Below are 15121 nucleotides of genomic sequence, written 5' to 3'. Positions count from 1 at the left end.
AGTAAGAGACAGAACTAGAAGAGAAAGAGACAAGACAGAAACACAGGCAGAACTGTGTGTGCGAGGATAGCCATAGTGGAAATAGAGCAATACTTGGAGCTCAATGGGAGTGGCAGCATCAGACAAAAGCTTTCAGTTTCACTCAGTTAGTTGATGAGAAAAGGCGATGTTGGAGGCAGAGTGCCTCATGTGTGTTTGTAAGATACACACAGTGAATGCTGCGAGGTTCACTGTGACCAATGAACACTGTGTGCATGGGCAGCAGCACCCTCTGGTCATCTTCCCAGTCTGCTGGATAATTTGCTCCCCAGGGAGCTGGTGTGAGCCATGAAGAGAAGAGCAAAGTTCATGAAGTTCTTAGTCCAAGTATGAATGCTTTCATCACTGACTGCTAGCCTTTTTACGGTTCACAAAAGAGATTACAGCTTTTCACAATTGCTAAGACACATTCCTTGAAAACCTCCACATTTTTTCTCAAAACTACACTCGCAAAACCTGATGTTCATCAGATCATACACAGAAAATGAAAATGCAGCTGAGCATTTAAGACGCATGACATTGAAAAGTTGAAAACCATGTTCAGGGCATTTAACCCCCCAAAAAGGTCAATTGTTTTTAATACAGTTAAACACAATTCAGTAACTCGGATTAGATATTACACGATGAACTGCTAGCAATACAATACATAACAGTATGAATATAATACTGAAAAGCCCAAACACAAACGTAAATATGGCGCACAGTACAGTGCCAATGTAGCTGTAAAATCAAGTTCAACAAGTGATTTATTCAGCATCGCATCTTTGTGTTGGGCCAGAGGTCAGGCTTTGACCTGATCTTTAATCCTTGATAACAGTCTTTTTCATGGACATCTTGTTGCATTGGAGGAACAGTCATTGTTTTGAAGGAGCACATCAGCAATGAGAGGCTCTTCCTGTTAGGAGAACATAGTTGTGAGTTTAGTTCTTTGACTCTCCTGGTGGCCACAAAGAATCTGCTGAGATTTTATTGTACTCGTTGATTTGCTTCCCTTGTTGTCATTCACTGAACAAGGAGAAAATCGATCACAGTTGCTCACATTTCATCTGAAATGACTGTTCTTCCACATCCACCAACTCACACATGTTTCCTTTTTCCTCTGAATCTCACATTATTTCCATCCATGGTTGGGATCAACTCTCAACTCCCCTGTGCTTCCTGTGTACTCTGAACTGACTTACTATGGTTGCTTTAAATTGTTGGTGACTAATAAGAATACATTTGTGTCATCTGTGTTTAAGATCTGCCACCTGTGGTTACCATTACGCATCATGAGTGCATCACAGTGCAAAATGTGCTCAAAATCTTGCAAAAAAAAAAAAAATTGTTGTTAAGATATACAAATGAGGAAAATCAATTTTTAAAAATGTTTTTTAAGTGTGGATCTACACATTAAACAACATCGTTCATTTTAACTGAAATCTAAACCTAGCTTCTCATTTTGGCAGAAGGATTACAAAACACGCACATGTTCCTCCATTAATGTCTGCAACGTGCACATTGTACAGAAAAAATGATGATGATCCATAACACATACAAACACACACATATACACAAAGAACATTCTTTTAATTCTGTAATGAATGTCCCAATAGGGGCTTGGTGGTTTTCACTTTCTCCTTACAGCTAGAAGATCCTGGTTTGTTTGGAGTTTGATTGGTGATTCTAGATTGTATGTAGCTGTAAAAGTGAGTGTGCCTGTTTGTCCCTCTGTGTAGCCCTGTGATAGACTGGAGGACCTATCCAAGTGCCCATTGCCTTCGTGCTGAGCCGGCCGGCATATCCTCCGGCCTCCCTGCAACCCTACATAGGATAAAGCGGTATATAAATAATAGATAGATGGACGTCAGAAAGGCTATTTTTTTCCATCTCTATATGTTGCCCCCTTCTCCACCCCTCTGGTTATCATTTTAAAGCCTCGATATTTTTGGTGTTACATCAGTTTTCACTCTTGATGTGAGAATTTTTAAGAGGCAAAAAAACACATCTGTTGCCAGATGGCTCGATGATTTGGCTGGAGGGGTTGTTTTGTTTTTATTCTAAGTTCCATGTCTGCTCATGCCAGTGTGTCAGATCAGGTCATAGAAATACAATTTAGTACAGCATTTAACTGTTGGTTGTAAGGCAAAGCGTGCAATAAAGAAAATGGAAAAATATTGGCTTCTATTTCAAGCAGGGTTGGCAAACAGGTCAAAGCGGCAAATTGGCTGATATGAGTCTCATAAGTTTCCTTCTGACGTTGGTGTTGTTGCTGTTGATGGCATCACCTAACTCAAATCTATGAGGCCTGGCTTGCTCTGGTGGAACAGAGGGGGAAAAAAAAGCAACTATATTGTGTTGGTAGATGCAGGAAACAGATAAAGTTCATACCCACAGATGCAGGGTGAGACTTCAGGGACAAAAAGTAACACCAAAAGGAGTGACAGACCCGACTTATTTAATATGAATGTTAAAAAATGCTTTTGATCTGTCAGACTTATTAACATTCATTAATGAAACATCAAACTATAAAATTAGAACTCACTGCAAAATCATTTAATGGCACAAGTCCTTCAGCTTATTTAGGTCCAAACGATGAAACAATAACCCACAAAACTACTTGGCCCACTTATAAAGTGAGCACGTAAACTGAAAGTACACAATATAAACTTCAGTACAATATTTTAAAAAATGTCTCTTTAACACACAAAGCCAGTTATTAATAGGAGAAGAAATGCATGTATCAAAGTAAACATAATGCTCCTGTGAAAAATGAATAAAGTAAAATGTTTAGTTTGGTGTGTTTAGTTTGCATGTTGTTCATTTGAGTTTTACATTCATTGCATTTCTAAATATTCTGTGTTTAACATTCTCTAGTGCATGTGATCAAGTCACTTTTCACAGTCTTTGGGCTGTATATTATGATTACAACCCTAATGCATCCTTCAACAAGGGCTCCATGAAGAGGCTCCAGAATTCATATCTAAAAATATAACAGTAGATATTATTACTATTTTAGGTAGATGAGAGTAGAGAGTAGGCAATTTGTCATGAAGTCAGCTGTACACCACAATAATACAAACTTTCTCCACACTCTAAAACCACACAATAGGCCAAAAAAAAAAAAAAAAAAAATACTGGAGCTTGTTATAACAATAATATAATAATATGCGTCTTGTTTTCTTTCCCCACAAACATACTGAAAAGTAAATTTTTATAATATTACAACAGATAAGAAGAAACATGTCCCATCAATTCTAAGCAGAGCAGCGCTAAATTGTGTGTTTATTTGTAACATGAGTAGAACTTATCTCCGGTGTAAACAACCACTCACATTATCCCAGATGATCAGAATCACAGCTGCTGTCTGTTCCTACAGCAGGAAGCAATAATGGTATACTGTATTTAGGTGGATGAGAGATAAAGTTGTGCCAAACTATAATGTGTACACATAAAAAGAAGTTTTGAAAAAGACAATCAACAGTGTTTCTTTTTATTTTAAAAAAGATTTGGATATGGACTTCTGACCTAACACAGGATTTCCATTTTTTTAAACAGCAATATTCTTGTTGCCATCAAGTTCATCTCACAAAGTGCTCCTACATACACATCCCTTACACACAAAACACATGTACTTGGGAGGCTGCGTTTCCCAGCTGAGGTGCCAGCACCGACATCTGGAACAGGGTGGCTGCGTGATTTTTGTGCTTCGTTGCATGTTTCGTCAGCTGTGTGTGTAAAGTGGTGCATCTGTCTGAGTGTGTGTTTGTCTGCTTGTTCGCCTGCGCGTGTGTGTATTTGTGGACATGTCACATCAGGACGAGGTTCTGGCTGCAGGATGGGCAGCAGTGAGGTGAGTTCAGCCACAGACTGAGTCATGGTGATGTAACACTGTACGGGGTGTGAACCTCAGAACACACACAAGCGCACACATCCTAAATGACTCACAAGGACCAAAACAGAATTATGGGGCTGTAAAGTGTCTCCTCGCTGTCTGTTTATTCACTGATTTGTTTTCTATAAGTAGCCCTCAGCTGGCATTTACTACAAATAATATCCCCCCCAAATCTTGCAAAATGCTGCAGCTTTTTGCAAATCCAGTGGGTTCTCTAGCAGTAAATACGACACGTTTAGTGATTTAATTACACTGAATTTAGATTACGTTTTAGTAATATCAACCTAAAGGTCCAGTCACACCAGGAAGGGACACAAGTTCCTCTGTGCATCTTTGGAAAATATCTGGCTGAACTGAGAACACACCAAACTTGTAAGTCACAATAACTTTACTTGTTTCTCTCTTTTTGTCTGTCTTGTTTTGTGTACTTTCTCCTGGTAGTTCTTGTAGAAGGATTGATAACAACAGCATCCTTATATTTGGAATCAACACTGTGCGATACAATCAATTTAATGAATTTGTACATCTCTATTGACTGTTGACAAATTCATTGACTGTGGTGATTTATTTGGGATAAGCTAATTTTACTGTATATTTTGGAATTTTAAAAAGCTATAATTGTAGAATCTAAACAAGACATATACAGAACATATATTACAATTAAACTGCCTCTTATGTATCATGTCAACATATATATATATATATATATATATATATATATACACATATATGTAATTGATACATAGATATACTGACAAGATTTTCAGGTTTCCAAAGCTTATAAATTGTATATACTAATGAAAGACATTCACACTCATTTCTTGTTGTGAAAATTTCTGTGATTATGCAGTATATCTCTTAACAAATCCATGTCAAAATTACAAAACTGATACATGTTTGTCAGCTCAAGTTTACAAATACAGTGGGTACGGAAAGTATTCAGACCCCTTGAAATTTTTCACTCTCTGTGTCATTGCAGCCATTTGCCAAAATCAAAAAAGTTCATTTTATTTCTCATTAATGTACACTCAGCACCCCATCTTGACAGAAAAAAACAGAAATGTAGAAATTTTTGCAAATTTATTAAAAAAGAAAAACTGAAATATCACATGGTCATAAGTATTCAGAGCCTGTGCTCAGTATTGAGTAGAAGCACCCTCTTCAGCTAGTACAGCCATGAGTCTTCTTGGGAATGACGCAACAAGTTTTTCACACCTGGATTTGGGGATCCTCTGCCATTCTTCCTTGCAGATCCTCTCCAGTTCTGTCAGGTTGGATGGTGAACGTTGGTGGACAGCCATTTTGAGGTCTCCCCAGAGATGCTCAATTGGGTTTAGGTCAGGGCTCTGGCTGGGCCAGTCAAGAACGGTCACAGAGTTGTTGTGAAGCCACTCCTTTGTTATTTTAGCTGTGTGCTTAGGGTCATTGTCCTGTTGAAAGGTGAACCTTCGGCCCAGTCTGAGGTCCTGAGCACTCTGGAAGAGGTTTTCCTCCAGGATATCTCTGTACTTGGCCGCATTCATCCTTCCTTCAATTGCAACCAGTCGTCCTGTCCCTGCAGCTGAAAAACACCCCCACAACATGATGCTCCCACCACCATGTTTCACTGCAGGGATTGTATTGGGCAGGTGATGAGCAGTGCCTGGTTTTCTCCACACATACCGCTTAGAATTAATACCAAAAAGTTCAATCTTGGTCTCATCAGACCAGAGAATCTTATTTCTCATAGTCTGGGAGTCCTTCATGTGTTTTTTGGCAAACTCTATGCGGGCTTTCATGTGTCTTGCACTGAGGAGAGGCTTCCATCGGGGCACTCTGCCATAAAGCCCCGACTGGTGGAGGGCTGCAGTGATAGTTGACTTTGTGGAACTTTCTCCTATCTCCCGACTGCATCTCTGGAGCTCAGCCACAGTGATCTTTGGGTTCTTCTTTACCTCTCTCACCAAGGCTCTTCTCCCACCATTGCTCAGTTAGGCTGGACGGCCAGGTCTAGGAAGAGTTGTGGTTGTCCCAAACTTCTTCTATTTGAGGATTATGGAGGCCACTGTGCTCTTAGGAACCTTGAGTGCTGCAGAAATTCTTTTGTAACCTTGGCCAGATCTGTGCCACAATTCTGTCTCTGAGCTCTTTGGGCAGTTCCTTCCACCTCATGATTCTCATTTGCTCTGACATGCACTGTGAGCTGTAAGGTCTTATATAGACAGGTGTGTGCCTTTCCTAATCAAGTCCAATCAGTTTAATTAACACAGCTGGACTCCAATAAAGAAGCAGAACCATCTCGAGGAGGATCAGAAGAAATGGACAGCATGTGAGTTAAATATGAATGTCGCTGCAAAGAGTCTGAATACTTCTGACCATGTGATATTTCAGTTTTTCTTTTTTAATAAATTTGCAAACATTTCTACATTTCTGTTTTTTTCTGTCAAGGTGAGGTGCTGAGTGTACATAAATGAGAAATAAAATGAACTTTTTTGATTTTGGCAAATGGCTGCAATGACACAGAGAGTGAAACATTTCAAGGGGTCTGAATACTTTCCATACCCACTGTATATTACAACATTAAATTTGAATTTAACAGACTGCAAATGTATTATTATGAGCATTTTTACATATAAAAATCTTTTTAAAAAAAGTAACTTAGATGGCTAGTCATAGTTTCATGTTTTGGCTTTTTTTTTTACATCCCATGTGTAAATTCACAGTCTAATTTGTGTAATTGTATTGCTATTTTGTGCATTTAAAAAAAATACAGATTAAAAGCTCTAAAAAAATGTAGAATTTTTAAATGTGTAGTAGTGTTTTAAATTCTAATAATGTTACATGTAATTTAATAAGCTGTCATGTCAGTATAGCCAGATTAGTTACTGTAAATAAGGGACTATACCAAAGGATATAACCTCTTTATGGATCAACAAACCCAAAGCCCACCACTATGACTCTGTCCTGCTGGTTTTCAGTTGGAACTTGGACTGCAGCACCAACCTTTTCATGGTCCAGCTCTGACCTATTCCACAAGGTTCATGTGTTCGGCAGCAGACTGTATGTTCTGCCCCAGAAAATTGCGTCACATCTTGTTCTTTACACTGTCATGCCGGCTAAGGTCAGCCCATAAGAGCTGGAATGATCTGTCTACATACGGCCTGGATGACAGAAGGTCAGACGCTTCCAGACTTGTGCTTCTTTCACCTCCTGTTCCATCAGCTGGGGAAGACAGACCGAAGGCACGATGTGGTATAAAACATACAACAGAAAACCTTAATGTAACCTGATAACAGTGTGAAGCTGATAGAACAGAGTGTAGCTTGGAGGTCACTGCTGTCAGAATGTTCTGTATTCATCTCGATTTGTGTCTTGAGTCTGGTGTTCACCTTCTGTTGCTCATCTGAAATCCTTTCACTGGAAACAGAAGATTCAAATTCAATCAGGTGATGTGTCTTATGTACCAGAGTCTATACTGATGATAACTGAGTCATAAGAACATTAAACTCTAAAAACTGATCTGCCAAGGAGATATTACAAAATTAAATTGATCAGGCATAACATTATGGCCACCTGCCTAATACTGTGTTGGTCCTCCTTCCATTGTCAAAAATGCTCTGGACCATCGGGCCCAAACAAGAGGACTTCTCAGAATGTCCTATGGGGTCTGGCACCAGGACGTTGGCAGTGGATCCTTTGGGTACTCTGGGTTGTGCAGTGGGGCGCAGGTCTGGCACCGTCTACTTTCGAGAGCACCTCCTCTTTTTGCATTCTTCATATGGGATGGAAATAAAGTAACGTTGGTTACTTTATTTCCAAAGGCCTGTAGCTGTAAAGCAGGAAGCCCTCCACAATGAGGATGTGAGTCTCCTCCTCCTCCTTGTGGTCGGACTTTGATCTCTGTGTCCAGGGTGTTATTAACGCCATGAGACTTCTCAAACTTCACCGGGTTCTCCAGCCACGCGTAGATCCTACTCATCATGGTGTTCATGTCCAGAGCAGTGATGACATTGTACTGCTTAAAGCCAGCTTCACCAACTTCAATCTGATCTTGGGGCTTGACGAAGTCATCCTGATGGACCACGCAGCAGTTGGGTAGGTTCTTGATCAGGCGCTGGTGAGGGTGGTTTTCCCTTTAGGTTGTCGTCTGTCCTAGTTGAGGTTTTAGGTGAAATATTCCTTTTAACCAGCCCCTCAGGTCTCTTTGAGGATTTTGGATGGAATACTCGGTTAAACAAACATTTTAGGTGCATGTCCAGGGATTTTTGGTGGAATGTTCTTTTAAGGTCGATGTGTGAGGATCTTGTAGGTGAAATACTTCCTGAAACCAAACTTTTAGGTCAACATTCAAAGATTTAAGGTGGAATATTCCTTTAAACCCACCTAAATTTCATGTTTTGATCATTATCAAGTGACAAACCTCAATCCAGACTCCTCATAATGACGTTTGAGATTTATGCTGCTGTTACTTGTTTAGTCCAGACTAAATGACAGAAATCCACAACTGTAATTTTATTTCAGGACTCGGTTATTAAATGTCAAAACAATCCATGTGACTCTAAAAACTCAACAGCTTTACAAACTCTAAGATTAAACTCTCCACAAGGATCCAAAATAAGTTGGACTTCTATATGAGAGCTTTAATTATTCTTCATCTACTTCCTGAAAAGTTTGGTAAAAAAAAAAGACTACTAATATTTTCAGCTGAACTAAAGACAGACTTTGTGATTTTTCTGCTCACATGTTGTGTTGTTGTAAACTTACTTTTTCAAATAAATACCTGCCTAACCCCCTGGAAACCAGCGTTTGTCCTGTTTTTTGTGTTGCTTCTCCGCGACTCTAGACAGCCGGGCTGTAATGTTTTTGAGCAACACACCATACTATGACGTTTTTACAGTGAAGGTTCTAATATGAAACCAGTTTGACATGTTCAGGCGTTCTTTGTGTGAAAACTCAGATTTCAGGTATCAGAAGGTGGTTTTCAACTTTCTTTGTTAACTTTCTGCTTCAACTTTAAACTAAATTTACTTCACTAAGCCAGCCCTCTGGACTTCCAGTAAGCTGTGTTCCTATTGGCTGTCCAGGTGGCTGCTTGGTGTTATCAGGAACACCTGAGCAGCTCAGTGTCTTCCTGCTTTATGTCTGCAGTCAAACATTTCCTCTGCTTCTTTTCACCACTAAACTGGGTTTGGCTCTGTTGCTTTAGTTTGTTCTTTAGGCGTTGACACAGGCAACTTCACAACAGAGACAAATAAATGGACCGTGTGGCAACTGAACAATATACTTGATTCATACAGAGTAATCATGCATGTACTCGACCCTTCACACCATGAGCCCTATAAGAACATTTTAAAATTTGATTAACCTACATATTAGCATTTGCACAGCTGAAATCCTTTGCTCTGATATCAGTTTCCACATAAGGAAAGCCTCACAGCCGCTAATAGTTTCCAAAATGTGTTCTTTGACTTGTAGTATTTTAATACTGGGAGAGGAACAGTTTGTCTACTGAACAGGCACACTGAATACTCAAATATACTTGTTGAATCTGCTTACTTCTTCAAAAGCTTTGGGGAATCTCCCAGAAACCCACTTTTCATTGTACAGAAAATCAAATGACATGGTGGAGCAGCAAGAACACTCAGAAACATGCTCTGAGACTGCAGGCTGCTTAAGGACATTTAATTGAGTTCAGCCTAGATAGGAGTCCTGCAGTATTTCCAGCATTTTTCTATCACCTATGGGCAACTCAGGTGAGGTTTACATTCATGCTGCTGGTTTGATATGACAGAGATGAGAGAAGAGAGGCAGAGGACTCGAGAAGAACCAGTAAAAGTAGCAAGAGGAGCACTGAGAGGAGATAAGAGGAGGTGGAGAATTACAAGAAGCACATGAGAGAAAACCTGAAGTGACAAACGGAGACCGAGGGCTATCAACAATGGCGAGAAACACAGAGCAGCACCAGGAAAATTAGAAGGAAAAAGATGATGAGATGCGTTCATCACTGCACATCCAGGAGGCCCCATCATACTGATTGTGCCCCAGTGGAGCAGGACAATGACCCACTGTGACAGGCTACCAGTGTGGAATTTAGAAAGCCTCATCTCATACTGTCAGTCCAAGACACAAATGTCCTCCAGTGATATGAATTTATGACAACATTAATGCAGCAGGGGAATCGACTCGTTCACCGGGGCACACTGTTACTGACTATGCTGCCCAGAGGCGAACAAACACACAATTAGACGACAGGGAGGCTGGTGAAGACACGAGGAAACTAAACAAATTTAATCCACTCAAATGATATACAACATCACAATGCTGCTGTTGGGAAATAAATGCAGATGTTGTGAGGTTGTCTGTCGAGAGGGGAGATGATACACACACATGGGGACTGTGTACGATATATGGTTAACTGGATTATGATGACAAAGAGATTTGACTGTTGTATATCAGATGATCGCTGGTGTAGGAAGTGAGCTGACGAAGGATTATGCAAATGAGAAACACTTCAGCACTTTGACCAGCAGACTGGACCAAAGATATGTGTTCATCTACATCTGTCTTTTCAGGGAAAACATGTGGAAAATTACAAAAATTCTCTCGTGATGTGTTTTATGTATCAAGATTTATTAAAAGTGTGGATTAAGGGAATAAATTATGACAATTTTACAATATATTTATATAATACACTATTATTTGTGAGCTTTTATGTGGATGTTTTACCTTTCAGGGGGTTTTGTTCATAACAAAATGTCCGTATCTAATCAAAATCCATTTATTTGAAACTTGCCAAAAGACCCTGCAGCTTCAAGAAACCCAGAAATAGTTTCCTAGTTATATGAATGATTTGAGTGTTTCAGGAAAGTTTTGTAAGATTTAAATTGGTCATTACATCAATTCTTATGTGACATTGATGAGATAATTTCTAAGCAAAGTAAGTTTGTACTTACTTAGTACAAGTAAGTCCGGGGGGGGGTATTTGTGATGGAGGACTTTGTGGGTGAGGAGAAAGAGAAGGTGTCTCATGTGGAGCCAATGGAGACGTTGGAGGATGGGGGTGATGTGTTCATGTGAGCTGGTGTGGGTGAGGAGACGGGTGGCAGAGCTCTGGATGAGCTGAAGTCTATTCAGGTGTTTGGAGGGTAGAATAGAGGAGGCTACTGCAATAGTCGAGTCTGGAGGTGACGAAGGCGTGGATGAAAGTGTCAACTGCAGGGAAGAAGAGAGATGGCCAGAGATGAGCAATGTTTTCCAGATGAAAAAGGCTTTTTGTCGTTATGTGTTTGATGTGCTTTACAAAGGTGAGGTAGGTGCCAATGATTCGTCCAAGGTTGCAGGTGTGACAGGAGAGAGTGAGGAGTGATGGATGGACTGGGTGAAAGATTTGGGGCTGATGATCGTGACATCAGATTTGTCACAGTTCAGTTAAAGGTAGTTAGTTTGCATCCAGGACTTTATTTCAGAGAGGCAGTTTGAGAGGGTGGAGGAGGTGATGGATTTGGTGGAGATGTACATTTGGATGTCATCGGCATAGCACTGGAACTGGAGGCCATGACAATGGATGATGTTACCAAGGGGGAGGAAGTAAAGGATGAAGAACAGGGGGCCAAGTACCAAACCTTGTGGGGCGCCTTGTGACAGGGGAACAGTAGAGGAGGAGTGGTTATTTATATGGTTGGAATCCAGTGATGTGGGGTAATGTTTCAAGACAAGAAAGGAGGTTGGAATGGTGGATGGTGTCAAAGGAAGCAGTGAGGTTGAGATGGATGAGAATATTCAGATGTCCAGAGGAGATGTCAAATAAATGCACTATTGCAATGTATCACGAAGGGTCTCTAATATATATGGTCAGCTGTGCTTTTTAAGAGCTACGATATCGCTGCTAAACACAAAAAAGCAACAAAATTGTACATTTTCAGTATTTTTCCTTTGGTATTGCATAAATGCAATGTTTTTTGACATCTTAAACAAATCTTAGCTGTAGACGAAGAAGATTTTTTTTTTAGAAATGTTCTCTGCTTTCAACTGTGTCGGTATAATAATATAAAGTATCTGGTAACAAAATACATTTTTACCTGATGCCTTACTTATATCTAATAACTTTTAAAAGCTCTGTGAAGTGTTTCCACTTCCATAGCAAAATAACTGAAAAGTCACGCCTGTCTTGAAAGTAGAAACGAAACCCCTTCAAAAATCTAATAATGCTTTATAAAATGGACAGGACTGGTGTGAATTACACCCAATTTATATTAAATTGGTTAAACCCGCCACGATGGGCTTTTAAAAGAAGTATGAGCAGCTTGACAGTTAGACAAGTGCTAAATCTGAGATTCTGAACAAGTGCTTTGATGAAGCAATGCGATATGTGTGCTGTTAATTTGTGTGTTTATGTGAATGCATTTGATATAGCTAATCTCTTATATATCGGTTACAGCATGCACAAAACACTGAAGCAAACATTTTATCCTCCTTTATCCTGTGTGTCTGTGTGTTTGCCGGGTGGCTCTTCAGACCCCACAGCGAGCTCTAAGTAGCTCTGATTAAATCTGGCCTCCCTCTGCTCCTCTCCATTGCTTTTAGGATGCAGCGATAATGCTCATTAGGGGAGGCGGGTGGGGACTCTGGGAGGCGGATGTTCACATGTTGTTCAAGTGTGGCTGTATTGGGCTGTGATGGGATTGTAATACAATTAGGCTGACTTTGGAGCTGTGATGAGGGGTTAGTTGTATGGAGTTAGTGTTCACAAACATATGAGCCACAAAATGCTTCTGTTGTCTGGGGAAGGAGTGGGACTGAAGATGAAGCTGAAGTAAAACCTTGTGTTCCTGCATCCTCTCTTGACTGCACATGCTTCAAGAGTCACATACCACACAACATTTGTTTAAAAAAAAAATCTAATCTTCTTTCCTCTCAGGAACACTGTCCGTGTGAAGCTTAGTGAATAGTGTGACATTTTGGGAAAGACTACACGTTTATTCACTTTCTTGCCAAGAGTTAGATGAGACATGGATGCCACACTAAAGAAAAAAACATTCTTTAAAGAAACACGTAGCAAGAGGGCCAGAAAAATCACACTGAAATGGTGGAATATTGTGATGTAGAAAATATCTGTAAAATAATGACATTTTTAGCCAAATTAAATACAATAAAATTATATAATTTTATGGTTACCAATTACAGAAAAACAATTACTATTCGTGAAAATACAATTTTTTAAATCAAATTTTCATAAAACGAGTAAAATCTTAAAAAAAAAACATTAAACATTAACAAAATACTGTAAAAACAGTTTAAAAACATTGATCTTTTTTACAGTGCTGTCATATCTGAATGCTAAATATGTAACAGAAGCTAACAACTAGCCTGGTTCTATGCAACAGTTATAAATGACACCTACTAGCATCTATAATCTGTATAAAAAGCAACATGTTCTTTATTGTAACAAAGGCAAAGAAGCTCTGAACTGAATCCAAACCCCACACCTAAACCACTCTACACACAGAGCCAACAAATCAGAAAGCACTTCTATGTGGACAAACAGTGTGTGTGTGATGTGTGTCTTTTAATCGATACTGGTTGTCTAGAAACCGCTTGGGACACACCAGATTCCAGGATATTTGATAAATAAACCTTCTGTTACACCACAGTGTGTCTGTTGCTTCATTTTATTCGCTTTATTTTATTATTTGTGAATCAATCAAACAAGTCGTGATATCTATTGAATAGCAGAGGGTGTGAGAGTTTTCAGCAAATAAATTCTGAATGCTGAAGACTTAATTTCCTGCATGCAGGTAACTTTTTATGTAGCAATTTGTTCCTTTTCTGCGTCAATATATATTTTTTCTATTGTAGATCAACACATACTTTCTAGGCCTGACTTACGCTTCTGTCCTCTTTTCCATCTTCAGTTTTGGGAAATGAAATTGTTAAATGCGCATGCAGCACCTTTTCACATCAGTGATAAGTGAATTCATTGTGGTTCATTTAGAAACTTCTGGACTTGAATTACTTGTGTGTTCAAATGATTAGTTCTTGACATTCAAAACACTTCACACGTATCTCATAAATCATGTATCATGTAAGCTGACTGAAAACAAGAATTCAACACATTTTGGTACTCTAGCTGTGAGACTGTTTTACATTATCTAATTTTTTTTGTAAGAAAATGCACCTTTCCCTTCACATTTAGCATGTTGTCTTCAAGAAGTCAATAACAGCAACCTTATTCTTTCTTCTTTGCAGGGCAGTGAAACAATTAGCTGGAGTCATTTTATTTTTATTTATTTATTTATTTTATTCATTTATTTGATAGGGACAGCACATATTAATGAACATATAAATATGTAAATATGTCAGATTATAGCCACAGGCTAATTTTCATCTGTTGTCCCTAGACAGGCTGGTGGAATGGTCACATTAAACAGTAACAGAAAAAATATGAAAAAGAAATCAAAAACAGAAAACACAACTAACATTATACACTTGGATCACAAACAGGGACAGAGTGAAAGAGGACACAGGAGGGACAGGAGAGGACAAAGGGGAAAAAAGGAAAAAAGAACCAAAAAGGGCAGGGAGAACAAAAGACATAGGACAAAAACTAAAAGTAAAACATTAAATAGTTGAAGATCGTCAGAGCGTGAGCAGTTCCCAACCACAAGGCATTAGTGACATTGATGAGTTCATAAATTCATCACAAACACAATTTCAATAAGTTAATCATTTATCATTTACATTTGAAACAAAATTCTAAAACTCCAAATTATAAAGTACAGTAGTGCATTGCACATGAATCCATAAAGCACCTCTCAGCAACCAGGTCACTGCACATCAATCCATAAGGTGCTCTTCAGTGCCATCAATCAATGCTCACATTTTTGATTAGATCTAAGCCACTCCTTTAAGTGACCTTTGAAAGTTTTAAAACTCAGGGCCTCCCTCACCGAAGTTGGTATTTTGTTCCATTGCACACAACCTTTATAGGACAGGACATTTTGACCAAAAGCTGTTTTCCTTACTGGCACCTCACAGTCAGCCCTGCTTACGGCCCTGGTGATCCGTGAACTGGTTGATTTGTATTTAATGTAATTTGAGAGAGAATTTTTTATGAATCCACATCTTCCTGCTGCCCTCTCCTCTCCTCTCACCACCACAGGGGGCTGTGGGGTAGTTAAACTGCAGCGATGTGTGCTGACTGAAGATGTCTGCTTTCTACACTCTTACATT

This window comes from Acanthochromis polyacanthus, chromosome 10 (assembly GCF_021347895.1).
Source record: "Acanthochromis polyacanthus isolate Apoly-LR-REF ecotype Palm Island chromosome 10, KAUST_Apoly_ChrSc, whole genome shotgun sequence".
Taxonomy (NCBI): domain Eukaryota; kingdom Metazoa; phylum Chordata; class Actinopteri; family Pomacentridae; genus Acanthochromis; species Acanthochromis polyacanthus.
This window is presented reverse-complemented; position numbering follows the sequence as displayed.